The sequence below is a fragment of the Pogona vitticeps genome, chromosome 1 (genome assembly GCF_051106095.1).
Source record: "Pogona vitticeps strain Pit_001003342236 chromosome 1, PviZW2.1, whole genome shotgun sequence".
NCBI lineage: Eukaryota > Metazoa > Chordata > Lepidosauria > Squamata > Agamidae > Pogona > Pogona vitticeps.
In genome coordinates, this window is record NC_135783.1 from 208,774,115 (window position 1) to 208,801,603 (window position 27,489).

Here is a 27,489-nt window from a genome sequence, read left to right on the forward strand (position 1 = left end):
AAACTCCTTTCCACCCCTTTTCCTTTTCCACTTCATCTAAACTCCTTTCCTTCCCTTTTCCTTTTCCACCCCTTTTATATTCCTTTCTGTGCAACAAAAGCACAGTAATCTATGCATCCAGGTAGGTGAGGCTCATTAGCTTTGGAAGGCAGCCCATCTAGGAGAAGAAAAAGTCCGATTTCAAACCTCCACTGCCTTGTGGCTATATCCACTCATGGAAAAGGCTTTAGGAGTTAACCTCGAGGCAAAATCCAGAGCTGGAATCCTGAAGGCAGTTTGTGTCATTCTGGCAACTCCTGCAACATCGCTGGAACCAGTTGTATTGGCTCTTACCTTTCCATTGGACTATTTCAGTGACATGGAGAGGGGGGATTTGCTGCTTAGGTAACAATCTATCCTCCGTATTATTTTACCCAGGCTTCGTGCTCTGGAGAGGACACTCCAGCTTCACATACAGCGTTGAATAACATGGGAAGTAGCAGTTACCGGTTATAAGTCTTTGCTCGATTGGCATAGAGCATGACGTCAGGGGCGACATCTGATGGTGGGAGAGGGCATTGAACCTCACTAGGTAGCTACTGCCCAACTTAAGCTGGGCTGCCCCCAGTCAGTAAGGTGCTGCCTCGTCACAGTCTGTTAAGCTCATGGGGTGTGTGGGGTTTAGGGTGAAAGCCAACAAGCAGATGGATAACCGTGCACCATGCAACAATCATCAGAAAACTTCTGCCCTAAAGTTGGGCACCTGGAATGTTCAGACAATGACCCCTGGCTTTTCTGACAACCTGCATATAGACCAGTGGTTCTTAACCTTGGGTTACTCAGGTGTTTTTGGACTGCAACTCCCAGAAGCCTTCACCACCAGCTGTGCTGGCTGGGATTTCTGGGAGTTGCAGTTCAAAAACACCTGAGTAACCCAAGGTTAAGAACCACTGATATAGATGACGCACTGGGAGTGCCAGGAGATGTTCTAACAATTATTGGCTTCAGCTCTGCTCTCAGATACAGACAGCAGTGGACACAGGTAACATCAAGGGAATGTATGACGGTATCAAACAGGCTTCAGGTCCAATACAGAAGAAATCTGCTCCTTTGAAGACTGCTACAGGCGTGATCATCCAGGATCAAGCACAGCAGATGGAACGCTTGGTGCAGCACTAATCCTAGCTATATTCTAGACGGAACGTAGTAACCAAAGAGGCATTAAATAACATTGAGTGCCTGCCTGTCTTGGAAGAGTTGGACAGCAAACCAACTTTAGCAGAAATAAAAGCAGCCTTGGATTCCCTTGCCTCCGACAAGGCACCTGGAAAGGATAACATCCCTGTTGAAGTGCTGAAGTGCTGTAAAGAGATCATCACCACCAAACTGTATGAAATCTTTTGTTTTTGCTGGAGGGAAGGTGGAATACCACAGGACATGAAGGATGCAAACATCGTCACATTGTATAAGAACAAAGGAGACAAGGGCAACTGCAATAACTACCGTGGCATCTCTCTTCTTAGCATTGTAGGGAAGCTGCTTGCCCGTGTTGTGCTGAAGAGGCTCCAGGTGCTTGCAGACAGAGTCTATCCAGAATCACAGTGTGGATTTTGAGCTGATAGATCCACCATTGACATAGTATTCTCCCTCAGACAGTTGCAGAAGAAATGTAGGGAACAACAACAGCCACTCTTTATGGCCTTCATAGATCTCACAAAGGCCTTTGACTTGGTTAGCAGGGACAGCCTTTTTAAAATACTTCCCAAGATTGGATGTCCACCTCGACTCCTTAACAACATCAGGTCCTTTCATGAGGAAATGAAGGGCACTGTAGTTTTGATGGCTCAACATCAGATCCCTTTGACATCAAAGGCAGAGTGAAACAGGGCTGTGTCCTCACGCCGATTCTATTTAGGATGTTTTTTGCTGTCATTCTGAAGCACACTTTTGAAACTGCAACATATAGTGTCTATCTCCAGACTAGATCAGATGGAAAGTTCTTTAATCTCTCCAAAAGATCTCTCCAAAGGCTTCCAAAAGATCTCCTGTATGAAGAATTAGTGCAGGGAAAGCCCCCCAAGAGGGAGACCACAGTTACGATGCCAAGATATCTGCAAGCGGGATCTGAAGGCCTTAGGAATGGACCTCAACAGATGGGAAACCCTGACATCTGAGCGTTCAGCCTGGAGGCAGGTGTTGCATCATGGCCTCCCCCAATTTGAAGAGACCCTTGTCCAGCAGGCCGAGGCAAAGAGGCAGTCACAAAAACAGCAAAATCACGGAGCTGGACAGGGGACAGATTGTATTTGTCTTCAGTGTGGAAGGGATTGCCACTCTCGAATTTGCCTTCTCAGCCACACAAGACACTGTTCCAAGTCCTCCATACAGAGCACGTTACCATAGTCTCTCGAGACTGAAGGATGCCTACTTCTGATCCCCGAGATAGCTTGAACCCAAGCCATTTAGGGCTTTATAGGTTAGAACCAGCACTTTGAATTGGCAAAGGGGCAAAGTTAAAAACTACAGCAGCTTTGGGGAACAAGAACAGCAATATGCCTTCTGCCTGCTATCAGGGAAAGAGAATAAAGGCAGCTGAGGAATCCCAACAGCCTTTAGCTTCTTGACTGGTGTGGGTTTTTGAAGAGGGAGTCTCATATGTGCTCAGGACAAAGTCAGTGAATTTCTCAGCCAAATACTTTGCATTTACCACAATAACTTTCAGTCAGATAACACCAGCTGTATCCATTTTGTCACCAGCCCAATCTGCATGCCCATCAGATATTGAACCATTTTGCTATACATGACATTCATGATTACAGCTGGCAAATTACATCAGCATAGAAATTCTCATAACTGGAACTAAAAGCATCTGTGATTTGTCCTACAGTTTTGATGGCTTCTTCCATTAAATATTCTAATCTGTATTGATAATTTTGGCAAATATATATTAGTCATATATTTCTTCCTGTCTCTTCCTCTAAAGCTATTGGATATTGTTCATTTGGTTCATTCTGATGTTTTTAAATCAGTGGGTCCCCAGATGTTCTTGGACTACAACTTCCAGAAATCCTGGCCAGCACAGCTAATGGTGAAGGCTTCTGGGAGTTTTAGTCCAAGAACATCTGGGGACCCAAGACTGGGAAACACTGGTTTAAATGATTAATTACTAATATTGTAAATGAAGGATGGGGAACATGCAGCACTGCAGATGTGAGATTATATTCGCCACAATCCCTCGCCAGCATAGCCAATGGTAGTGGCTCATGGGAATTGTAGTCCAACTGGGACAGCCATAAGTTCCCCATATCTGTCCCAAAAGAACAGAACTATCCTGATACAGTGCAACAGAAATGTAATCGATTACAGATTTGAAATGATGGTGGTGATAATTAGTCTGTAACTAATGCCCCTGAAAAAGCCATAAAACCTGCAATCTGCACACTTCATTATATATTTTCCAGTTAATTTCAAGATGTCCCAAACTGCATTATAGTCCTTTGGTGGAAGGCGGAATCCACTTGCTTTTTCCCCCTATCCTTCTGTACTAGTCGTCTTTCCTGTTAACCAACACAGAAGAACGATCCAGTTGCTACATATTTTATGCTGACAGGTTCAGATGGGGTCCTGGCATTGATTGTCAGAAAGAGACAAGTTTTCCCATGGGCACAGGAAAAGTAGGTTTTGTTAAAGAAAGCTGATTTGCAAAATCTTGACATATCTTCCTTAATGTTTTTAACGAATTGTGAAACAGGGAAGAAAGAGAGAGAAAGAGAGAAAGGGCTCAAACTTTGGCTGGGAGAAAGTATAATTTTGAGCTGCTTGCTTGCAATCCTGTACCTTTCTATTTCGAACTAACTACTATTGATGTCAGTGGGTCTTGTTGTAGTTATGTGCTGTCAAGTCAGAACTGACATATGGTGACTGTAATAGGACTGCCAAGGTAAGTGAGATATTTAAGGAGTGCTTTTACATGTTCCATACCCCAGTGAGCTTCCATGGCTGAGTGGGGACTCGAACCCAGACCTTCTGAGTCTTAGTCTGTCATCCTACCCACTACACCGCACTGAATATCCCAGTGTGTCTCACTGATATGCAAATGTGTATGGTACTGGAGCCTTAATGTTTTCCTCTCCATTTCCTTTTCTTTCTCTCATATATTGTAATTGTTTATAGATATTCCCAGTCATTGATAGTAATCTCAAGAGCAAAAAGCCACTATGACGTGTTACAACTGGGTGGTGACCTGTCGTTTCCTTTGGCAATTGTTCGAAACAAAAACTGAAGAAGGGCCATGATGTCTGCTTGATCATAGGAAAATGTCTAGACTATTGTGTGCTCATTTCCTTAGATAATGCAAAATGAATCTTCAGACCACCTTCACACTCTTCATCTCTGTGGGGGAAACCATCTGCTTCCTTATGGCCGCCAATACTAAAGAATCATCTCTTTGTCTTCCCTACATCTTCTCTAGTGCCTTGACTACTGGCCACCTACGGTCCGAGAAGGAAGAGTACTTCCCCCTACCACTTTGGGTTGAGGACCTTCCCTGGCTTGGAACACACTCCACCCCTGGCATTGATCAGAGCAAATCTAATACAGTAGGACCATGGTATCTGAGGGGATCGGTTCCAAGCCACCTATCTCCACAGATGCTGGAAACTCTCTCTATTGCATAATCTCTGGTTCCCTCTCATGTCCCGTTCAGGTTATACACACTGGAAGCATGTATGGGGGGGGGGAGTTGTTAATATTTTCAGGCGGCGAATAAGTAAAATGGCAGGTACTGATCCTGAGCACATGGCAATCCTACTGTACTCCCAGTCACTTAAAGCAAAATCCGCATCGCTATGCGGATTCGTCGTTAAGCGGGGCGCTCGTTATGCGAGGCACCACTGTAACTCAAGCCACAGTTTGCAACTGTCCTTAAAAGTATGTTTCCAAACAATAACTTGAAGTTACCCGTGGTTACAGTTGACAAGAGAGATGGCCATGAACCTCCATTTCAGTGGTTCGTGCCAGTTCGTCCTTTCCAGCCTCACCTCCTCCAGCAGACACCCACTCAGAGGCAGCGCTCAGAGGAGGTGGGGCAGAGAGACCAAGTCGCTGCCTCTGAATGGCTGCCCATTAGAAGAGGCGGGGCTAGGAATGGGAAACACCTGTTTGTCTGGAGGACAAGCCAGTACAAATCACCAAATTGGCAGTTCGTGCCCATCTCTAGTTAACACTCATTGAGTTGTAACATTGCATTGTAATAAAAAGAAAAATGAGGAGGAAAGATGTGTGGGAGAGGGAAGAACAGGAACAAACATGAAAGGTGATAGAGTTGTTCCTAAATGCATGATCGGCAACTTCAGCAAGGCTAGCAAACTTTTTTTTTTTTAATTGGCCAGCAGCTCCAGGATCCTACACCCAAGGGGATAGATATACCAGTAATAATTATAAGGCATATGGCAAAAATGGCTAACTGATGTTCTAAATAAGGACATCATTTATTTAATAATTAATGAAATCTTGTACTCATTTATTTGGTTAAATAAAATAAAAATCAGGCAATCCCCACCCCGAACATGATAAATACAGGATGTTAATGCTTTAAAATATTGGACATAAACCTATTGGCTATTTAGACCAACTTTAAGCACCACGGCATAAATTGCTGGGGGGAATTGCCACTAGTTAACAAGTTACTGTTTGTATTCCTTGTTATGCCCCAAGTCAAACAACCAGCACTGGCTGAGGAATACAGGCAGTATTAATTTTTTAACTAGTGGCAGTTTGCTGCTGCTATTTCTGCCACTGATTTTACACCCATCTAAATAACCAGTAGGATTCTGGTCAGTGCTTTTAATTCATAAAATACTACTCAGTTTTTTGGAAATAACATTTCATTCCTTCAGGCTAATTTATTAAATAAAACTGACTAATTCATTTTAAAATACATTTCTGTGTATATTAGTAAGCATCAGAACAAGCATTACACATGGTTTGTAGCTCTGTGATTTGCTGATGCCTAAACAGTCCCATTAAGGGAATGTGGTGGCGCTGTGGGTTAAACTGCAGAAGCCTCTGTGCTGCAAGGTCAGAAGACCAGCCATCGTAAGATCGAATCCACGCGACGGAGTGAGCCCCCGTTGCTTGTCACAGCTCCTGCCAACCTAGCAGTTCGAAAGCATGTAAAAATGCGAGTAGATAAATAGGTACCACCTCGGTGGGAAGGTAACGGCGTTCCATGTCTAGTCATGCTGGCCACATGACCACTGAAACTGTCTTTGGACAAATGCTGGCTCTACGGCTTGGAGACGAGGATGAGCACCGCCCCCTAGAGTTGGACACGACTGGACTAAATGTCAAGGGGAACCTTTACCTTTACCAAACAGTCCAAAACTGTTGAGCTGTGTGGTAAAAAGAACAGACTACAAAAAAACAACGAAGGCAGTCAGATTTCCAGAAGCTTAGTTCAACTGTGTGAGATTTATAAAAATCATTAATGCAATCAAGGGAAATATTTTCTTTTTAACTGAAGAAAAACCCTTCATACTCCCTAGGTTGTTTTTTGTTTTTTTTTTAAACAAGACATTTGTGAGGTGGAGTTTAAGTTAAAATTGTGGAGGGGCACAGGTGTCAGGGGCTCACCTTGTTCACCCCTGAGTTAATTGGAACTCATACAGCAATAAAACATGTGCCTACCTTGAAAACTGACCCTCGGACATAATTGCAGAAAAGTCATGAGGTCTAGTTTCATACTGCTTCATGCTTTGAAATAAATTTGCAGCAACCACCTTTCCCTCGTCACCTAACCACAGATAAGTTGTATGGTGTCCAAACTGTACCTAAGGTGATTTTGTACAGATAAAAATGGGCACAAATGAAAGGTATGGTGAAATTGAGACACACACAATTGGGCCGCTCTCTCTCCCATAGATGCCTGTAAATCTGTGGAATATAAATTACTGAAACCCTAATCAGATCTTCATATTAGGGAATATTCACCACACATTGAGAGAGAATCTGCCACTCCCACCCTTCCTCCGTTGTCATTTCCATAGCTGTGAATGCATAGCAAAACAACGAATCTGAAAGGAACATTTTCTCTATCTGTTAGAGCTGTCTGCAGGAATTGGAACGAAAGGCTCCAGTTTAGCGGAAATCCCTGACAGATTATGGAGGTTCCCCTCTTCATACTTGTCACTTCTGCATGTTCAAGACAACGGGAGATAGATGAAGGCAGGCACAGTGTCTTGCCCTGGAGAACGTTGCAAATGTTCCCAAAAACAAACACCTGAACGGCATTCCTGTTTGGACTGAACTGGAAATTCAGACGACAGGGTTGCAACACAACACCTAGGAGGCCTTCTTGCGAACAACAGATTCCAGCAAACTCTGAACTCAGACTGAAGCCAGGGGATCTTTTCCCAGGATTCATCCTTTCCTGCAGGGTAGAAAGACTTGATGTGAAGGTGTGTTATGGACCATATATGATCTCTCAGGGACCCAAATTCAGCCTCCCAGCACCTTGTGGGGTCCCATCCCCTACCCTAGTGGTTCTTAACGGTAAGGGACTCAAGTGTTTTTGGACTGCAATTCCCAGAAGCTTACACAGCCAGATGTGCTAGCTGGTGTTTCTGGGAGTTGCAGTTCAAGAACACCCGAATTACCCAAGGCTGGGAACCATTAGATTTTGAAAAAGTGCTCAGATGGTCTCCTTCTGCACTCTGGGTACATGGGAGGTCATGGTTGAGGATCTCATTATCCCCAAGTCCCTCACATAGCTCCAAACTATTTGTAATTTTTTTTTAAAGGAGGCTCACTAGAATGCATAAAAGATTGTTTTCAGAACAGAACAGAAAAGCCTTTTAAAATAATAATATTGGGGAGGTAGTATATCCTTTGGGCTTCTGGAGGTTGTAACTCCCTTAAAGTTACAAATCTTTGTGATAAAGGTAGCAGCTATTGTAAGTGTTGCAGCTGGACAAGACAGCTGGGGCATTCTGGGAGTTGTTGTTCCTAATAAGTAACTTTTCTTAGGTCCACTCTGGCCAAATGCAGTGCTGGCATTGGACTGTGGAGTTCTTGGAGGCAAGTGTGGTAGCTCCATACTTGACCTAGGCTTTGAGGGATGCCGTGTGGTTGTTGGCTCAGAGTTGAGGATCTCTACCTTGAGCCTCTGTAGTTTAGGAACCTCCAACATGTTGGGGATTTCTGGCATCTTGGGGTCTGAGCTTAGTGGTTCCAAGGGGTGTTTGGGCTCTGGTGCCCTGTGTCAGCACAGATGGATCCATATCACTTTGGTCTCTGGGGTCCTGGCGCAAGCATGGCTCACTTCAAGGATGAGCTCATAAAACAGCCAGGTGACCACTATCTCTGCTGTGTATAAGTCACCAGTGTACATACTTCTGCTGACTGGAGTGTAAAAGCAGGGCATGGGCTTATATGTATATGTGTATGTATATACATATGCATATGTATATCTAAGAGCACTCATTTAGATGCATACTACATCTATGTGATCCCTCTACTGTATTTCTATTCAGAAGGGACAAAGGATTACAGATGTAAGGATTATGTGCACTCAGCCATATAACATACACTTGGAGAATCAATACTAGCTCCCACAGAGTTTGTATATCATACAACTGTATGTGTAGCTTTTCTTTGACTAGTTTAGTGCTTTTCCATCATGCTGAATGAGTCAGGTGGAACAACTGAAAGCCTCCTGGAAGTAGCTTAAGACACTCTTCTGATGCTCACAGATCTGTACAACAAAGTCTACAAGTTCCACTTTTGTAAGATGCTGCTGAATCTTGGTTCAGTCACATGCTTGCCAGCTTCAGATCCCCACTTGTAATAGCAGTGGTCAGTATTGTTCTGTGCTATGCACTGTCAAGTCACATGTAGTGAGTCTAATAGAGCCCTATTCAAGGTGAGTAAGATATTTAAGATGTGGTTTTTCTAGTTCCACCTCTCCCCCTCCCCCGTGAGTTTCCATGCTCTAGTGAGGATTCAAATCCAGGTCATCTGCGTCCTAGTCTATCAGTGTACCATACTGGATATCCCCAAGTGGTTAGTATTAACCTGTTTCCCTGAAAATAAGACCTAACCTGAAAATAAGCCCCAGTGTGGTTTTTGAGGATGTGCGTAATATAAGCCCTACCCCAAAAATAAGCCCTAAAGTAAAACCCTGCCCCACCATTGTACAGCAACCAGAAAAAGATGACATGGTTGTATTTGAATAAATGTAGATTGTTATATATGAAAAAAATAAAACATCCCCTGAAAATAAGCCCTAATGCATTTTTGGAGCAAAAATTAATATAAGACCCTGTCTTATTTTGGGGGAAACACGGTAGAGATGTGCTTTGGATTTGAAATTTTTCAGGATCTGAAGTGAAGCAAAGGTGTTTGTCAGTTTCCAAACCAACCTGAAACTAATTGAGGAATCACCAGGTGGTGATTCAAATTGAACTGGGGGGTCTCCAGAAAGCCACATATTACTTTGCTGCTTCAGTTTTAAAACAAGCACTAAGCACCAACAAATCTCGCTCAGAAAGCAAAAGCAATTATTGAACAGAACCAGGAAGGCCAAAGCAGAAGAAGACTGGCAACTCAGGCACTAATGAAAAGTGCAGAATCGCTTAAACTCCAAGCAGAGCTTCTGGGAGAGATCAGATTGATCAAATAAATTCCCTTGTGCCATGATTGGCAGCCATTTCACATCTTGGCAGAGCAAGGTAAAGAAAGTCTGTTAAAGATTGCCAATTGCATTGTTTTCATTTTCAGTAGGGTGGATATGGAACAGAGAACTTTTCTTCTTTTCTGTTAAGCAACTGCAGATCTCATTATGCATTATAATGTAGAATCTAATGAGTTGAGAGCTCATGTGTGAATGTGCCGTGAATGTCTTGAGTCTTTCATGCAAAATTTGAGTGGAGTAAGTCAAAGTAGCACTAAGAATAGGACCTAACTTGCCAGTCCTTCCATGTTGTTTTTTTTTTTTTAATCACTACTGCTAATTTTTATTTCTGTACCTCTCTGGCTTTTCATTTTTTTGCTGTGTATACCTGTGTTGCTGATACAATGAATGGGAAATGTAATACCCTTGCAGCTATCAGGTATTCTACCCACTGGGAGATCAAAGTGAAGGATTACTTCCCCCTTCAACAAATATTCCTGTTCAGTAATTGTGAGCTTCTGGGAGTTTTAGTCCATCTGGGTACCCATGGTTGGGAACCACTGGTCTGAACAAAAGCCAAGCCCCTACTGCAGAAAGCTGGACACTGCTGAACCCTGTGGGTAAAGTGTTAATGTTCCACTTATGGTACAAGAAGAGTCCGATCATTGTTTGTCTGGACAGGGACCATGGATAGTGGAGGCTGAGAACTTTAACCCTTTGTTTCTCCTGTGGTCCCAGCTGGAATTGGAGGCCTAGCCATTCCTCTTGGCAGTGAGAGTGGTTCTCCAGTACAAATAGCAGACACTGGGAGGCCAGTTGCAAATGTGAACCTTTGAATCAGGATTAAAGCTCCACCTCACAATTTGGCCCATCCTCCACCACTTATTAAGACAAACAACAACAAGGCCAGATAATGTACATGAAGCCATGCTGGCTTGGCTTGCAGTGAAATTCTTTTTATCTTGTTCCATTTTTAGTAGAACAGCTGAAAGACTGTGTATCTTATATTTCCAGTAGCCATTGAAAGCCTGGTCCCTAAGAGGACATTATCAGTGCTTGACTTCTAGCTGTGACCTTCCTCATATCCAGCATTTCCTTTGCTTGCAAAGGTCAAGGGAAAGCACTGCTTGAATCTTGCCTGGATTCTGTTTGAAGGCTTAAATAAAGACACAATCTTTCCCTTATGACAAATTAAAGGCACAATCCCCTGTCCCCCCAGTGGTAGGGCATATTCTTGGCCCACAGAATGCCAAGTCTTCTGCCCTGGAATCTGTCAGAAAGCTCAGGTTCCCTGAGACCTTGGAGAGCTACTTCCTGTCCGAGTAAGCAGGGCTGAGCTGGATGATCAAAAGGTGACCTGATATCAAGCAGCCTCTCATGTTTCATATCACTGAACTAGCCACAACTGTTGATAAAAGGAGGGGAAATTCAGACTTTAGACTGACCTTTAGGTTTTCAGGCTAAAATCATGCAAGACAGCGGTCACATCCAGGGACATCAAGGGCTGTCCAAAAACTAAAAATAAGTCCATCTGTTCAGATCTCGGACACACTCGACTGACACATTGCATTAATTGCAGTGGATCATCCTTCCTGTATTTACGTTGGCTGTTTTGGATGGAGAAGCAAGTTAGGGAGGATGTGTTCCCTGTGATACGCTTGGTTTTGTTTTGATTTCAGTCACGGGATGATCCTCCAGGGCTTGCTTTGAATCCAGGCCAGTGCTCTGAGAAATTATTTTTGGAACACAAACACAGAATCTCCCAGCCAGCATGTGTCTCTTCTAGGTGGGGAATTCTGGGAGCCGTAGTCTGAAAAAGAAAGCCAGATATCCCATCCCTGGGTACAATGTAAGATGTTGGGGAGCGCACACAAAAGAGGGAATAGGGAAGAGACATAGTGTAGAAGCATGCTCCCCTCTCATATTTTATAGTGCTTGTGTCAAACAGGTTATAGCCTGCTTGACTAGTTTTATTCAGCTTTTGCATTGTTAATTAAAGTGAATTCCAAACTTTCATCAAGTATGCAGTCACTATTCTAATGACAGTAGAAAAATGTGCAAATATTTGTATTTTCCGCTACACAGGGAAATACATTTCACCAAATACTGCAGCATCTGGTGGGATGGGTTGTAATGCTCAGGAATTGATGGTAGAAACTGGGAGGTCATCCTTCGTACCAGGATAATGAGGATCATGTGGATTATTAATTTAACTTTCCCAATGATCTTGCAAAAAGCATGGGAAAAGATTCCCACCAGTCTTATCTACCAGGGTTTGGTAGTAAAGGATCGCAGACATTAGAGTCCAGCTTGATGGCCAAAATTTCCCTACCCTTGGTTTTCATTCTTTGGAGGCAGCTAAACAGATGGCAGTAATCATTCCCCCAGACCAGGAGCAGCCCTGGGGCCCTTTTTTTTTTTCATCCCATGGATCTTCAGGGGGATGGGACACCAAAACGGACATAAAATTCAAGAATCTCAAAACAGCAGAACTGAAAGTAAGTAGAAATTGTCTTCCAGTTTTGAAAATGATGCCATATTGTTGCGTTAAACGGTGGTGGTGGTGGTGGTCCTGTAAGCTATTTAAAAGGTGAAGCAGGGGAAAGAGAAAGATAGAGAGAATGGTGACTGAGTATAGATGGGAAGCTAGTGACCATCCAGATGGTGCATTACAACTTCCACCAGCCTTAGTTAAGAATGAGTGGTTAAGATGGTTAAGAATGAGTGCAGCTGTAGTACAGCAACATCTGGAGGGCCACACATTCTCCACTGTGTCATAGAATATCATTTAAGAAATGTCTAATGTGTACATACTCATTGGAGCATCTTCCTTAAATTATGAGAAGTCAAATACTTAATCTGGATCTTCCAATTATATATGGAATCCTCCCTAGAGTATAGGCTTGATGCCCCTTCATTACTATTTTGTCCTTGAGATTTATTCAGTGTTATTACTTTTTCCAGCACGGTCTCTTCCTATGCCTGATATGGAATTAACAGACCTCACTATGCAGGAAATGTAGATTAACGTGCAATAGCTTAGTGGAATAAGATTTCAGCTCTTAGTTTAGCTATATGGTTACAAAACTTATTTTATATAGCAGCAGCCCCATGTTAATTGCAACACAGGTCCTAATTATGGTAATGATATAAATGTGCTTAATTACATGATCATTTCCAAAGTGTAATTATACGATGAAGATGTGGAGAAACAGCTGTGTGTAGGGATAGGGAAGGAGGAGGGGGTGAGTATACTTCACACAGATGGGCCCAGCAGCAGAGATCAATGGGCAGGAAGTTTGCCCTGTGTTGCACCTGTGCCATCCTTAAGTGGATACAGGATGCCAACAAAATACAACAGTGCACGGGGGGGGGGGTGCAGAGATAAAGGACTATAAAATGCAGAGACAGGAGAGTAGGGAATGAAGCTTTTGGTCTGACCTTTTCCCAAAATTACTAAGGTGGTGTTTTCTATCTCGGGAGTAGAAGAGCGGCAAGTTGAAACAGCGCTAAGCAGGATATCTAATCATAGAAGAGCCTGCCAATTCTCAGTCCCACTGCAGCTGAAGCAGCCTTTGGTACAGGTCTGCTCATTTCTCCATGAAAAGCTATTTGCTTGCTTCTGCAGCGGTTTGCATACAAACGTTCCTGAAACCCCCAGTTGAAAATAGTGATCTTCTGTACCTGAGCTTTGAAACATCATCATTTTGGAATATAGAGCTCCCAGAGCCTGAGGTTTGCAGTCCAGAAATGTATCCTTGCCAGGCTCCTTTCTGCACAACTCCATGTGCACTGTGGGGATGGCAGCAGCAATGTGCTGCTGATTGTAGGCAAATTACCATGCTGAAGGTGACTTCAGGGTGTGCACAAGTTCGCACACAATGTGATGAAGGTGTGTGCACCCCGAAGGAAGGACACACAAAGGAAGGCTTTAATCAACAGCTGCTCAGCACTGCGACTGATGTCATATCCAGGGCACATGCGCAGCTGCACAACAGGATACCCGCCATTAAGACACACTGGCCAAAATCCTCAGGTTTAATTTGGCATTGGCCTTACGGACTGCAGCCCACCTTTTCAGAAGAAGTAGGAGAAGTTTTGAGGTCTTTAGTCAACTTTTTTATAGAGCTGTGACCCACAAAACCTTATGTACCAAATAAAACCTGCTAGTCTTAAAGGTGACTGGGTTTCTTTACTGGTTTTGTTGCAATGGACTGACACATCTGGGTGAGAATTTCAACCAAAATCCTGTTTGTTTGTTTTTCCCCCACATGCTCAATAGCTTGTTCCACACATGCTGGTATTTGCACACCAGTTGCACAAGGTAGTATTTATTATCCCCTTGTGTGCATGTAAGAGCCATGTTCTGCCTTTGTTGCTCAGGTCCTCTCTGTGTTTTCTCAGTCCCATGCTGGAGAATTCCAGGACTACCACCACTCCACTTCTCCTTACAAGTCGATGTGTACCTTTAGCTATAACATTTGTTTAGGACTGCAACATGTCCTGCTTCAAAAAGGACCGCAGTATGAGAGGTTGTCCATGAACAGTCTTCTCTTTGAAAACATCTGCTTGCGATGGACTGCTCTATCTAAGACCACTGGAAAAGCAAAGAACCATACAAAGAGAAAGCACCTAGAAGTCCCAGTGATTAATGTTCTACTGAGCTTCCATGGAACAGAAGGTCCTCCCAGTGCAGCAATGCAAGGAACGAACTTTGGAAGAAAACCCACACACTCCTTGGGTAGTTGCAGTGCTTGTACAAGTGATGTGATCGCAGATTACTACACTTCTGGGACTTTCCATCCTGCAGAAACATGGGGATGCCATCCATTGAGTTCAGTTAAGCATCCTGCCAGCTGGATTAGAACAGGGTTGCAGCGTTAAGCAGCTAGAAATAAGCATGCTTGAGGGATATAAAAAAGAAAAAGAAAAAAACATGACAGTAGTGAAGGATAATTTCTCATGCCTTAGCCACAATGGGGACAGAAGTAAAGCCTGCCTACTTATCTTCAGGAGTGCCATTTAAGATGCCAGGGGTCAAGAGGGCCAAATAAGAAACAGAAATTATTTTAAGCATCCATTCAGTTTCTTTAATAGGGGAACTGGTTCATGATGCCATGTGTGCGCTAATTAAAACTATCTACGTTCCCTGGAAGGCAGAGGTTCTTATGACAGGCAGGTAAATGGTGAGCAGGGAGAAAAATAAAACCAGATCTGCAATAAAGATGAATTAGAAATGGTTGGAATAGATGTGATGTTAGATTCAAAATATCTCTCTTTGAGAAGAAAAGGTAATAGGTTTCATGAAAATACAGTGATGGAAATGAAGAATTTAGGAGTAACACTTTAGAAATGTTACTTGTATTGCATTACTTGTATTCCATTACTTTTTGGGGTAGGAAGGACCAACAGGATTAATTTTTCAGGCTTTGATGCCAATGGCCAAATCATTTCTGTTTGGCATAATGAGCAATTTTATTCTTGATTCAAAAATATTGCACAGAGTTGGCCATTGTACAATACCTTATGAAGGAAAGGGCCCTTTGTGGAAGGGTAGAAGAAATTCTGGGACAGAAACAGAAAGAGGTAGGGGAAGACATACTGTGAAGCAGAAGAGAACTTGGATTAAGTCTTGAAAGGAAGAGAATTGTGGACCCTGCTGAAGCCTCGGGATGTGGGACTAACTATAGGGATGTCTTAATCCAGTGTATGACCAATAGGCATATAAAGTAAAGTGGAACAAAGGAACTTTCTGAAGAAACTAAAACCAAACCAAAGCTAATTCAGAGAGAAATAGAGCCAAGGGATGCCCAGGTTTTCGAGAGATGACAACAGAGAAAGCAGCAACTGTGTTCTAGGGCAGTGGTTCCCAGCCTTGGGTCCCCAGATGTTCATGGGCTAAAACTCCCAGAAGCTTTCACCACTTGCTGTGCTGGCCAGGATTTCTGGAAGTTGCACTCCATGAACATCTGGGGACCCAAGGTTGGGAACCATTGCCCTAGCACATAGTTGCTGCTTTCTCTGTTGTCTACTCTTGTGAAGCTGGGCATCCCTTTCCTCTCCAAATTAGTTTTGTTTTATGTTTTAGTTTTGGTTTTCTGAGCATAGAGACAGCTTTATAGTATGCTTGAATGTTTTGTGGGGGGGGAATCATTAATCAACATGACTTCCTGAGCTTACTAATGTTATACAACATAAGCTATGTGCTACATATATATGGAAATGCACACCTCTCTTGTCTTGCCTTCTGTTGGGGTGAATCACTTCCTGGGAACAGTTGACTCTGTCCCTGCCTTCTTGCTGCGTTGCTCAGCTTTTTATCCAGTCTCCTTTCCAGTCTCACTTATTTCCACATAAGGTAAAGGTAAAGGTTCCCCTTGACAATTTTTGTCCAGTCATGTTCGACTCTAGGGGGCGGTGCTCATCCCCGTTTCCAAGCCATAGAGCCAGCGTTTGTCCGAAGACAATCTTCCGTGGTCACATGGCCAGTGCGACTTAGACACGGAACGCTGTTACCTTCCCACCGAGGTGGTCCCTATTAATCTACTTGCATTTGCATGCTTTCGAACCGCTAGGTTGGCGGGAGCTGGGACAAGCGACGGGTGCGTGCATTTGATCTTACGACTGCTTGGTCTTCTGACCCTGCAGCACAGGCTGCTGCGGTTTAGCCCGCAGCGCCACCACGTCCCTTTGCACATATACTAATATAATTCCCCTTTACATTTTAGTAGGTACCTATCTTGAACAAGTCAACCCTTCCTCTAATTGAAGAGTAATGGGAAAACAGAGGCAGGGTAGACTTGTTCAAGATAAATGTCTACAATAATGTAAAGAGGAAGTAGGCTAGTCCTGCTGTTAGGCAGAGTGGGGCAAGTCATTCATGGGGGCAGATCCTGGGGAGTAGCAACAGCACCCCTTCTCTATTCCTCTGGAGCCCCCGGGTATTCCCCATTCCCTGGAGGACAAAGCTGTGTGCACACACTGTGTTCTCCTTGGGTCGCCATGGTGGAAGTATGGTATCTCATGGCCAGTGGCTTCTGTACATGGAAAGGAGGGGACCACCAACTTGCCCTTTGCTTCAGGCAGCAAAATATCTTGGGCCAGGCAGGCCTTGCCTAGTTATCCTTTTACATTTAGTTGACTGAAATTCCTTAGCAGTAGAATGTAGGTCTTTAGTCTTTAAAAAAGAGAGCAAGAAAATACAAGTGCACATGCACAGGTATCTACACTGCAGTGTCATAGCCTTCATTACATGAAGATAGGAGTTTGGTGCGGGATGGAGCAAATACAAAGATTCCCCTAATAGGAGAGGTGGCGAGGATGGCCTTTATTTTTTTATTTTTTTATTTAATTTTTTTGGCCTACAACTCCCAAAAGCCAATAGCCAGCAAGGTCCCCACAACATCCCAGGACCTTTAATCTTTTAAAAGGGATTGTTTACTATCCCTTATCAATAGTATTATAATGGTCTTTAGATCATCAGAAAATTGCTGGACCACTGTAATATTGTTACACAAATGGGGTCAGTGTCCATGTCATGCTTTGTACAGGATTTATGGTAGCAGGAAGGCTTATGGCATTGAATCTGGCATTCTGTTCATATGGCTGCAGGGAAACAAACTCCAGTTTGTATTATTCCTTCAACAAAAGAGGGTCTTTAGAGCTGGGCTGTATTTTAAATTTCGCTCGAGCAGGCTGGTTTAAGGAAGGCTCTAACACAGACAGCATGTTTAAAGTATTATTATTTTTTCCCCAAATACTGTTTAAAAATCAGTTGCATGGGGGAAAAGAATACTAGCTTACAGATGAAAGTATATTTTGAATTATCACAGTTAGCAGTTGTTTAAATCCCTCTTAGTTATTCTCTTCCTGGATAAATTGTACCTATTTATTAATGGCATTGAGTTTGTGGGAAAAAAATCAATAAATCTACCAGTATGTTCCTTTCTAGTCCATAGCACAAAATATTAAAAGGTGTGCTAGAACTGTTTAATTCAATATGAAAATTATGGCGGGACTGAGGATGCTGAGATTAATGAGGATGATAAGAAACAGGAGGGAGGAAACAGTGATGGGTTGCATGCACCTGAACAGGAGGGCGTCTTAATGATATAGATAGGTAAAAGCAAGTAAAACAAAGGGAAAAGTTCCAAATAGTCTATCATTATTTGTCATTAAAAGACTTACATAACAGTCCCTTTTTCCTTAATATTTTTTCAAATTAGTAGAATTATAGTTACAGTTTATAAAATGACACTGAGTAAATCTGTCTCTTTAAACGTTAAGCCTCCAAACAGTGTCTTGCATGATACATATACTCTCCAATATGAAAGTAATTTTAGATCAGTGAGTAAGAACTCTCAGGGCTCAGATCTGTACTGTTTGCTTTTTTAAAAAAAACAACATTAATCTGGGTCCTTCATATGCACAAAGCATATCAACAAAGGGGGGGGGGATGCATCAAAATGCACTCTCCCTTCATGAGAGAAGACAATGTAATTTCAAGAATGAGACTATGAGTTATGGCTTACTGTGCATAAACAGTAGGATGCTGTGTATCTTTACTCCAAAATAAGGCTCGCTGTGTTCAGTGAGCTTATATTTCAAGGTAAGTGTATATAGGACTCTAACTCAATACAGTACTGCTGTCCTATGCATGTTTTGAGAACCAGTGTGGTGTAGTAGATAGTCAGACTAGGACTCAAGAGACCTGGGTTCAAATCTCTGCTTGGGCATGGAATCTCACAAGAAGAGGGTGATAATGGTAAAACCACATATCTTGAAATCCTTTATCATGATTACCAGAAATTAGATGTGACTTGACATTGCAGAACATAACACACACATGTTTACTGAGAAGTAGCTGTCACAAAGTTCAGTGGGGCTTCCTTCCTAAAGCCTGTATTTAGGTCTGCAGCCTTCATCCTTCCACATATTTGAGATCCAGGTGACACAGAACATTTTTCCTAACCAACTTTCAGTTTTGTCTCAGAAAGTCATTTAAGGTTTATTAAGCAGACAATTGAATTTAATTGAAAACTTGAGTCTTTCTGTTGTAGGTAGTGATATAGAACAAAAAGAAATAGTACAGATATTTTTCCACTTTGGGGAAACAAGATGATGCATACATAATTAGGTGGAATATTTCTTCAGTAAAGCTAGAAGCCATGGTTTAATTTGAGATACAGCTTCCGAAGCAGGTTTGTTTCTGTGGGTCAGATTAGATGCTATACTTAGCACATCATTAAAAGAAGAAAATGCATTAGTGTCTCTCGTTGTGTCATAATGAACACTAACCCAATATTTGACTCCTGACAACCAAGCACAAAGCATAGAGAGCTAATTTGCAAGCTACAGCACATTTGAAAAACCGATTGGACAGATTGTGACATTTAAGGAATGTCTGCTTCTTGCAAGAATCCTCTCTTTAGACTGTGGGACAGTTCTAAGATGGTGCTGCTACTTCAGCACATATGTGCCCTTCCCTCTTGAAGTGTCATGAGCATAGTCAGCAGATAAGTCTAACAAAAAAATCAAGAGGCAACAGCAGTCCAGGAGTTTCTCCCACTTTTGTGGTTGAAAATTTTAGCTCTAACCTAGACATTTCTGGGGAATGTTTGGTCTTGCTTTAGCCTGAGTAAATGTGGTGCTGATGTCTCCTATAGCATGTGGTCCTCTCCACCCAGTCTGCCATCATCCTGCAATTGTCTGCCATGTCTACTGGCAGCATGGAGGTGAGGATCAGTGTGATCTAGGCTCAATTTTAGGGAACAGAGTGCTTGCAAGGAATGCTGGTGCTAAATGAGCATCTCCAGTCTTTCCCACAGAAAACCAATACGACTGCACTTGTCTGGGAGAAGATCCTGCTTCGGAAAGGTAGGCTTAGGTAATAACTTTTCTGTGGTGGATTTTCAGCAGGAGTTTTTGCCCTCTTTTGCTTTGACAATTACATCCCAATAGCTTTTATTATTTACGGACATAAACATCAATATCTCTCCTCTCTCACCTCCACAAAACACAATGACTGAGACCCAGTAGTAAGCTGCAATTAGGGTAGGCCCACTGAATCAATGGGGATTTGGTGAGCCAACCCCTCCATAAATTCCAAGGATTCAATCCACCTAATCCAGTTCTGACTTACTACTGGATTTCAGCATATCATTGCATTTTGTCAATGAGTCAAGTTTGTTTCTGAGCCTGCTATAAAAACAGTTATGGGGGGCCATCTTTGGTTGACTCTGATTTCCTTACAATGTTTATGTTATTATATATATTTGATGGCTGGGAAATCTTGGTATGATTGTGTCATCTGCAAAATATGTCTATGCATTGTCAGTTACAGAGTATCCTAGAGGAAAAAAATACACAATATAAACAAACACAAGCCGTTTTTCAGCAGCCCCCCATTGGAAAATGTTTATCAAAAAGAACTTTTTAAAAAGAGTGGTGAGAAGTCATTTTAAAGCCTTAAATTCTTCTTATGTGCCTCTCTATGATGGTGGGCACACATAGACAGTCATCTCAGCATTTTCTTAGGTAGAACTTGGCAATGGTGGCCCAAATCCTCTTGTGCAGCTAGACAAATGGCATAACGTTTGGAGGCAAATTGCCCCAAGTTAAGAAATCTCTGTAGACATTACCATTTGCACACAGAGTCACTCATCTCGGTATGCCTAAAGTCTACACAGATTTCATTATTATCATCATCCTAGAACTGCATAGCTGGAAGGGACCCTCTGGATCAATGAGTCCAGGACCTGTCAAGAAGAATCAATGGGGAACTGAACTCCCAAAAAATCATTCTTTTTCCATTGCATACTTCTGGTTTTCCCCCCATTGTTTTTAAATATTACACATTCCATGCAAAGTGAAACACTTCTAGAACGCCTCCTTTGGATTTACCTTCTAGCAAGTACCAAAGCTATTCCGAGTACAGCTTTTGGGGGGTTACCCAATGCTTTCAGTCTAAGCTCCGAAGATTCTCCTCTTGAAAACTTACCACAGTTGGAAACCTTGGTGATGACATAGTCCAGGAGTCCCCAGCAGGCATCTGGAGGTGGCATTGGGCCCATGGGCACTTCCAATGGCACCCAATGAAATTCTTTTTTCCTCAGAATTAAAAGCTTGTCTGGTTCTAAAGTAGAGCACCTGGCTTTTCGACACCTGTCCTCTCAATTTGCTTTCCCCAGAAGCTCCCTGAGCCCCCTGTGACCCGAGAACTGCTCTTAGAGAGTGAAGATGGCACATGGGTATAACAGAGGCACTTAGCTTTACAGAATAACAGACTGCCAGCTAATTGATACTCAGATTCTGGGGCAAGTAATCTCTTAGTCTCACCAGTTTCCCTTTCTGGGGTGTTCTGTGGTTGGTCACTCCCATCCACAGCAGCCATTTTATGAATTGACAGCATCTTCTGCCATTTTGTGATACTACTTATAACAAAAACCAAATGTACCCACTGAGCTAGATCTCTGAGGTAGTTCATCCTCCAGCTCTCTCTAGAATCTTCCAACGCAGGCTGTAGTTAACACAGAAAGATGGCCATTCACCCTGTTCTTGAATACAGTGGTGCCTCGCTAGACTATTACCTCACAAAACGAGGAATTCGCTAAACAATGACTTTTTTTGAACGATGTTACGCTACGCTTTGCAAAACAATTGTTCCTATGGGCAATTTTCACTGGACGATGTTAGTGGTGTTTTTTTTTTTTTACCCTGTTTCTCAAGAGACGGTTCCCCCCCCCCATTGGAACACACGTTAATTACATAAGACCTACTTTTTTATCCCAAAAAGGGGGGGGGGAGTGTATGCTTCTAGCTTTCTAGGGTCTGCCTCCTGGAAAAATAGCAGCATAGACTTTCTCCCTCATTTTTTGGGATAAAAAAGTAGGTCTTATGTAATCAATGTGTTTCAGTAGGGGGGAAAAACCATCTTGCAAAGCATTGCCAATGGGGCTATGGTTGCAAATTTAAATGGTAGAGGATGGTGAAAACAGCCAGGGACCAAAGGGTAAAGAGATTGTAAAAACACCAGGGAAATCACAACAGCAATCCCCCATTAACACAAACTATGCAGTTGAGTTCCCCACATTTGGGGAAATCATAAGGATCAGCATCAGAATTGCAATGGATGAGCCTCCCCCCGGGAAAACCACTTTTATGACATGGCATTTCCCCTGCAAGGTATGAATTGGAATGGCCCTTGCAACTCCTACCCCCTTCTGCCCCCTGACCCCCCAAGGCATGGTGACCCCCTGGCTGCACCTCCCACTCAGTACAGGGCTGCACAGCCCCAGTCCTGCCAGAGGCCAAGAGAGCTCCTCAGTGTTTTGGGGTGCCTTGCAGGACCCCCATCAGGGGCTAATTGTTCCTCCCACAATCCTCTAGTGAACAGGTATTAGCATATGCAGCCCTGTACTGAGTGGGAGGTGCAGCGTGGGGGGTCACCATGACTTGGGGGGTCAGGGGACAGAAGGGTTAAGAGTTACAAGGGCCATTCCAAGTCATACCTTTCAGAGAAAATACCCTGTCATAAAAGTGGGCCTCCTAGGGGGAGGCTCATCTATTGCAGTTCAGGTGTGCTGCTGATCTCTATGATTTCCCCAAATGTGGGTAACTCAACTGCATAATTTGTGTTAATGGGGGATTTCCCTTGCGATTTCCCTGGTTTTTCTAGATTTATTTTCATCTCTTTTTCTCCTTTTCAGGACCTGTTGCAAAGGCACAAGTCCTGGTGATGTCTTGTATTGCTTTCTCTCTTTTTTTCTCCCCTGTGGTAAAGGATCAGGGCAAAAGGAATCAACATTATCAGTAACCAGGGGGCTGTTTTGACTCCTTTCACCCTATTTCTTTGCTAAAGAGAGAAAAAGGGGGATGGCCATCTGAGACCCACTGCATTTTCAAAGGCAGTGCAGGTGAGAGGATTGCTTTTCCCCAATATGGTATGGGGAACTGTGTTTTGCAAGACGATGTCTTCTATAGACAATTTTCACAGGACAGTGATTTTTCCCCCATTGAAACACATTAAATAGATTTCAATGCATTTTAATGGCGAACTGGGTTTCACAAGACAGTGTTTTCCGTGGAACAAATTAAAATGGTTTTGCGAGGCACCACTGTACCTCCACCAAAGAATGATATTTATCTTGCTCCATTCTAGATTCCATCTAGTGTTCTAGAAAATGGCTCAGGTGAACAGGAACAACATGAGACAGGCAACTAGGTCAAGAATCCAATTCTTTAATTAAAAAAAAAAACACCTCCATGTGGGATATTGTGCTTCTGTACCCAAGATTTAAAATGGCAAGAAATGGCCTGATATTACTGCACATCATGCCCACATTGCCAGCAGAAAAAAAGGATGCCAAACTTTACATAGTAGAATTGTAGCCTGAATGTTGATGACATCGATGGGAGCAGTCAAGATGGTCTACAGGATACCCTCTTGTACTCATTACCATTCACAAAGTGATACTATGTGAGGAAGAATCCAAGAAGCTGGCTCCTTTTTTCATCAGTTATCCAGTTCTTACCCAAACACAAAGCAATTGTCAGGGCTGTATTTCAACAAGTGTGAATGATAGTGTGGCTCATGTCCAGCAATAGCATCATTAGTACCACAGATAGCACCACAGTTACCAGTCTAGGAGAGAACTGATTGCAGGACTATAGGCGGCAATCCTGTCAGCAAAGTACCACATTAAAATAATTAGGAGGAACTGTCAGGAATTTCTGGTAATGGTAGAAACTCTTTTCTAAGCTCCTCTCCAAGATGATTAGCAGCCTTTTTCCGTGGGTGTTGGTTTCTCCTAAGGAGAGAAAAAAAATGAGGGGATTTGCAATCCGAAAGTAGAATGTTTCTCATCTCCGGGTTGAGGCAATAGGAAGCTGGGCGGAGATTGCTCCTCAGGATCTCCCTGCTGACAATAAGATGTCATGTCCACTTTTTGAGCACAGTGTTCCTTCCTGGGGCCCACATGGACAGTGGTTCTCAAATTGGGGTCCCCAGATGTTCTTGGACTACAACTCCCAGAAATCCTGGCCAGCACAGTTAGCAGTGAAGGCTCCTGGGAGTTCTATTCAAAGAACATCTGGGGACCCCAGTTTGCAAACCACTGTGCTAGAGGGCTAAAAGGACTGGTTCCCATTCATAAGGATGAGGCACTGGTTATGGTAGATCCAGGGTTACTGGGGCCTTCAAAAAGGCCATGCTAGAAATCACTCAGGTTTTCTGGTTCTCAGCTGGAACAATATTTAAACCAAATTTTTACAGTTTGCATATGCTAGCTTTCTTGAGAGACATGTGGGTCTAACCTTGGGAGGCTGCTTCTCTTGAAGAAGGCTTTTTAAAAATGGTGGAGGTGATGAGACCCAACTTCTACTCTTTTTGATAGGTTATCTGCTTTTTCAGCTAAAAGTTTTGCTTTGTCAAAAGGGTAGCTTTTGATGTAAAAATCGAAAGTGATGTATGTTCAGTTCCAGCTGAGTAAGCACTAAGGTGATACTGCTCTCTCCCTTCGCTATGGCTATTTGAAAACTTTTCTAATTATAGACACAGTTTCTCTCTCTCTCTCTCTCTCATTGAGCTGTAGCATTTCAGAGACCCAAGAGAACCACTGAGCATCTAACAACAGGGAATTCAGAACAGTGTGTTGCAAATTATTGCTTTGTGGTACTTGGCCACTGCGGAGGACTCTGATTTGAAACCGTAGCCCTGTCCAATTATATTAAACTCTCAATCTGTTCTCTTTAGAAATGTTTAACTCTAATTGGGAGTGTTGAAAGCATTCAATGGTCATTAATAAGAGGGTTTGTTTTACTTCTGTAGCCTGGCTTTTATTTTATCATTGGTTTGTACTTGCTAATTAATTCCACCACTGGAGTTGTAATAAATTGTATAGGTATTGGTTTGTGTCCTGCATTTTCTGATCCCAGATGAATTTAATATAAGGAATATGTTCAGAATTGATTTACTGTTTAGTGGCACCCAAATGCTAATGGGAGGATTCCTTGCCTTGTCTTTTTCTGTTTCTCCTCACATTCAGAGAACAAAGTATACTTTAAGGTGGGCATTGATCACTACAGTTAGAATTCTGGAGAAGCTTCTGATGGATGATAACTCCCAGAAGTTTTATATATAGATTAGGAAATTTAAAGTCCCTCTGCCCCTGAATCCCACCCCCATCTCTGTCAGATTTTCCCATATTTGTCAGTGAATTATCATCTTAGAACTGCAGAGCTGGAAGGGACCCTACGGACTGAGGCTAGCCCCTGTCGAGAAGGCACAGTGCAGAATCAAATTCCCACCCTCTAGCTGCACACCCAGCGACCTAAATCACTGAGTTATCCAGCAGTTCTGTTCTAAACAGGCTTTTTTTAAAGTGTCAGTAATAATTGCACACATCTCCAGTAGAACAGAGATGGAAAACATTGTTAGAGCAATGGCAGAATGTTGGGAGAGAATGACAATTAACACAACAAACAAGCAAACAAAGGAAAGCTAAACTGAACCGTAGCCACTGCTTTGCCTCCAAGGAGCTTTGATCCAGTCCCTATTCTGTTTGGTTACAAGACAGAACATTCCCCAGTTCCTAAATACAGTATTAGCAACCAATAGCCCTCCCAGTACAGAAGCCTCAGCTGTCTCAAAGTGAGGGGAGGACAATGAATTAACACATGACTACCCATGGCTTCCAAAGTGAGACACCTGAAGCATCCTTTATGGACTGCTAACCTCCCTTCTTTGAAGAAGCCATAGACAGTTGACATCAAGGGGACAAAGCACACCCTTTTTCCCCTCTGTGTCCGGCTTGGTTCAGAGGTACACTGAAAAATTAATGTGTTAACATATGTGGATAAATGAAATCTGTTCTGTTCTCTGCAATCACAGTAAAACTTTTGGGAACTGAGTAGCTTATTCTGGAAGTCACATCCTGCCTGTAGGTTAGATGTAGGTTGAGCTGGTTGGGCTTTAGCTCCACGGAAATCCATGTGATAAACTAGCTGTGGCTAACATCTGTTCCTTCGATTTTACCTCAGGTAGAGCCTAATGAAATTAGCCTATGTCCACCATCACATGTTTGCAGCTCTTTAGTAACTATGAATTCATCAATTAGCGCTTCCCAGTTTGCAGCATTCCTCACATTGTCTTTGAATTTCTAGATTCTCGCTCGCTCGCTCTCGCTCTCTGTGTAAAAAGTTACCAAAGAATAATTTTTTAAAAGGCTCAAGCAATTAACATGCTTGCAAAACTCCTTTTTCATACTTCTATATACTTATTAACAATTTCATTAGTTAAGTTATTCAGCAATTAGATTTTTTTAAAGCACCAGCACATTTTTTCCCATAGAATCTTGGCCAGTATTTTTTTCAAGAAATCTTTAAAAGGTGTTAACCACATTCTCAGTCCAGCTGGAAGCAAGGCAGACCGGATGTTTTCAAAATGCTACTAAACTGATTTTGGAACACAGTGGGTTTTGGCCTTTTGCGTGCCTGTATGTGTCTTTCTATCTGTCTTCCCGTGCGTGTGAGTGTGGCAGGCACGTGCCTGTGTGTGAAGGCAAATGCAAATGTTGCCAGATAGCAAAAGTTGGCGCCTTGAGAAAATCAGGGGGACACCGGGGAATGGCACGGAAAGGAGTACTACTGATAAAATACTGTTAAGGATATGTTGTCAGGAGCAGTCTTTTTGAGATGTGCATTCCAAATGTGTCTGAGGGGGGAATGGCGCCTAGGTGGTATCAGGGAAGACAAAATGATTTTCTCTCCTGTCCTGTAAAAATCAATAGTGCTTCATATCAGAAAGACGAAAAGACTGATTATTGTGAGGGAAGGGGTAATTGTTGACTTAATGTTCCCTTGTGGAACTGCAATTGTTATGACTTTAGGAATTATATTTAGATCTCGTGCTTTTCTTCAGAAGAGATGGGGAAAAGCAAGTTCTAGTCTTTTTCCTGCTTTCGTGAAACAAGAAAATAGGGAGGGGGAGAAGGTTGGCTTGGCTGGATAGAGCCTGATGACTTCAAGGGAGCAGAAAAGCCGAAAAGAATTATCACTTTTCTTGATTCATACACAAGTAGACTCATGTGGGGAAATCAAATCAAACAACTGATGAAAATGGCAGTAGGAAATCAAGCTCTCTTTTCAGTTTTAGGAGACATACATTTTACTTCAATGAAGTGGCACTGGTATTTAGATCTGAAACTATATTTTTGACCAAATGTGTTTTATATTAACGAGTCCTAGGACTATTTGTATTTTGAATATATTGATTTATCCACACAACATTTATTTGTATGGCTTCTAGTAAAAGTGTGGAAGCAACTAAATGCAAATAACAAGGTGCATAATTGTCTCTCTTTTTTGTAATAATTAAGCCATAACTCAATTTTAGTATAATTACAATGTTTCCTCCTTTTGCAGTATAACTGTAATTCTTAACATTAATTCTAAAAACAGCCTTATATTTTTACAAGTTTTCTATTTACAGGGGATGTTCCCTTACTATTTCAATGTGTTTGTATTATAGACTAGCCTCACACAACATTTAAAGCCATAACTGTGATATTTAGTAATTACTTTGGAGGACCCTGGAACTAGAGTTACAGTAATTGCTTTTGGGAAATATGGTAACTTTCCAAGTTCTGCTCCCATGAATAACTAAATCCAATCATCTATCTGTTGTTTGTTTTATTGTTTATTTTATGTTGATCACACTTTTGGCAGTCCAGTGCTCATAGGGTGTCCTAAAACAAAGAAGTTTGTTTTAAAACCAAACGTTGGATAGCTGTAACAATCTTCTATAATTGAGTTAGTATAATTATTATAATTGAGCCAGCATA

At 42.4% G+C, this 27,489-nt stretch overlaps 1 protein-coding gene and 2 non-coding genes across 8 annotated transcripts in view; 2 read left to right on the top strand and 1 right to left on the bottom strand.

The window, feature by feature from the left end:
- Positions 1 to 27,489, top strand: part of KCNH7 (potassium voltage-gated channel subfamily H member 7) — a 376,531-nt gene that overhangs the window by 253,123 nt on the left and 95,919 nt on the right. The gene's annotated exons all lie outside the window — the stretch shown is intronic.
- LOC144586168 (U1 spliceosomal RNA) lies at positions 21,680 to 21,840 on the bottom strand. Its single transcript, XR_013540928.1, has one exon. It is a non-coding gene; the product is annotated as a U1 spliceosomal RNA (small nuclear RNA).
- LOC140703428 (U1 spliceosomal RNA) lies at positions 22,151 to 22,316 on the top strand. The gene has a single exon (XR_012082831.2). It is a non-coding gene; the product is annotated as a U1 spliceosomal RNA (small nuclear RNA).